General features: G+C 48.9%; 1 pseudogene; it reads left to right on the forward strand.

The window, feature by feature from the left end:
- The first annotated feature begins 215 nt into the window (after positions 1-215).
- On the forward strand, positions 216-2459 carry LOC136470356 (LRR receptor-like serine/threonine-protein kinase EFR; annotated as a pseudogene).
- Positions 2460-2713: the final 254 nt, after the last annotated feature.

Consider the following 2713-nt stretch of genomic DNA (forward strand, 5'->3'; position numbering starts at 1 on the left):
CGGAAATCACCAAACCCCTCAATGTCGACGCGTGTCCGACCTCCACCAAGCTTGACGCCTTCGCCTTCCTTCTTGACTTGACCGATGCCATCTACATCTCCATGTAGATGCGTGTCCGGCCTCCGTCAAGTGCCACGACGCCATCGTCCTCCTCCTTGACTTGGTCGACGCCGTCTTCATCACCCATGTATACTTGCGCTTGTCGATGTTCCCAGATGTCAGTCACCGCGACTGGTCACCCGGCCTCTTGGTCCCTCGGTCCAAGCCTCACGTCCGGCCTTCACCGCTCCCAGTCTATCAGCACGGCACGTCCTTACTTGACCTTCACCTCGCCGTCAACCACCACCTTCAAGCTCCACACCTGCGCACAACAAGCCAAGAGATATGTTGCACAACCCAACTCACACCATGGTTAGTTCACACACTTAACCTAAGACGCGAATCACGTTCACTCGTCACAAATCACGTAGTGTTCGCAGCTGCCGATCAACCAGAGAAACTTGCTATGGCGATGCTATTAACGTTGCTGCTGCTGTCTTATGGGGTCAGCAACGCTCGTTGCTCGACGATCCCTGATAACAGCACCGACATGCTCGCTTTGCTTGATTTCAAGCAGGCCGTCACCGATCCAAGAGGAGCCTTAAGCACTTGGAACTCCACAGCATTCCTCATTGCCAGTGGGAGGGTGTCAACTGCAGCCGAAAGCACCTAGGGCGAGTCACGGTGTTGAGCCTCGTCGGCTTAGGCTTGGCTGGTCCAATTTCCCCATCCATCGGAAACCTAACCTTCCTTGAAACTCTGAACCTGTCCCTAAATAGCTTGTCCGGCGAGCTGCCTCCTCTGAACCGTTTCCACAAACTGCAACAACTTGTTCTGGCAAAGAACTCGTTGCAAGGGATCATTCCAGATACCCTTACAAATTGTTCCAACCTAAACTTTCTAGACCTATCCGAAAATTCCCTAATAGGTGAAATCCCCCTCGGTATAGGTCTTCTTTCCAATCTATCGACTTTATTTCTTTACGAAAACAATCTCACTGGGATGATCCCACCAAGCTTGACAAACATTAGCGGGTTATCATCCCTCGCTCTTGGTGATAATCAGCTCATGAGTAGCATTCCCGATGAGCTGTGGCAATTGCCACATCTGCTCTATTTGGCCCTCGGTGGAAATAAGCTATCAGGTGGAATAACAGCGATAAATCGTTCTTCTCTCCGAGGTTTAGACCTAAGTAACAATATGATAGGGAACACATTACCATCTGACATCGGTGATATGCTCCCTAATATCGTATTTCTATTTTTATGCAGCAACAGTTTTGAAGGTAAAATCCCAGCTTCGTTAGGCAATATTTCAGGGCTACAAGAATTGGACTTACTATTCAATAATTTCACGGGCCAAGTTCCTAGTTCTCTTGGTAAACATGGGATGCTCACTTCTCTAAGCCTTTTGGGAAACAACCTCGTAGGAAATGATAGCCAAAGCTGGCAATTCATAGACACGTTGAGTAATTGTAGTTTTCTGCAAAGTCTCACACTAAGTCAAAATCAGTTTCAAGGAGCTATACCAAATTCTATTAGCAAATTGTCACCCAAACTTCAACAGCTAGCTTTTGGTACAAACGACTTAATTGGAACAGTTCCCACCGGCATTGGAAACCTAACTGGCTTAACTGAACTTGAACTGCGCTATAACAATCTCAACGGTCAAATTGATGGGTGGGTTGGAAACCTGAAAAATCTACAAGGTCAAATTGATGGGTAGGTTGCCGGAAGCGACAGGGTGCGCGCATGGATCTCGGTGATCGGGGTTGACTTGGTGAGCGCTAGTGGCAGCCGCTCATGATTGTGTCGGCAGCTTGCAGCGGACTACGGCGGCTAGCCCTACTTGGTAGTGGTTCGTCTGGCGTGGACAACGTCTTCAGAGGCGGCGCAAGCAGATTCGATTGCGGGACGGCTACATGGCTTGCAGCCGCCTGCGGCGACTAGCTCTGCTTCGTAGCGGGCTACCTCGGTGTGGGACTTCGTCGGCAATGACGGCGTGAGCTGTGACAGCGGCGTTTTGTCTTGGCGTCTTCGTCGTCCGGGGGATGGTGATACAATGTGGTGACCGGTTGATGGTGGTTTGGAGGCGGTGCGGTGTGCGTCTTCTTGAGTTTCGGCTCTATTCGGTTCGTGTCGATATCCCAATCCGACCGTCTAGAGTTTTTTTCTCTCTCTTTGAGTTTGAGTTTGGTGCGTGTTGAGGTCCCAATCCAATCGGCCCGAGTTTTTTCTCTTTGTTGTTGTTGTGGTGGTTGTTTGACTCTAGGGAGTATTTGTTGCTTCGTTGTATTTACCCAGTCTGGGTCTCTCCTTTTTAATATACAGCCTGTTCGCTTGGTCGTAAACGATCGTGGATTATAAGCCAGAACAATATTCTTCTCTCACACCAAACCAGCTAGCAGTAATAATCCATGATCGTTTCAGCCGAAACGAACAGGCTGATAGTCGGCAGCTCTCCTGCCTGATTTTCCGTTTCAAAAAAAAACTTTGTTGGCCCAATACCGTCCTCTATTGGTGAACTTTCTGGATTGACATTGCCTCTTCTACAAGAAAATAAATTTGAAGGTCCCATACCACCCAGTCTGGGAGACCTCCCACTGCTTACAAGGTTGAACCTTAGTTATAACAATCTACAGGCACTACTAGATTCAGGTTCTTTGCCGAGTGCC

The sequence above is a fragment of the Miscanthus floridulus genome, chromosome 8, assembly GCF_019320115.1.
Source record: "Miscanthus floridulus cultivar M001 chromosome 8, ASM1932011v1, whole genome shotgun sequence".
NCBI classification, from domain to species: Eukaryota; Viridiplantae; Streptophyta; class Magnoliopsida; order Poales; family Poaceae; genus Miscanthus; species Miscanthus floridulus.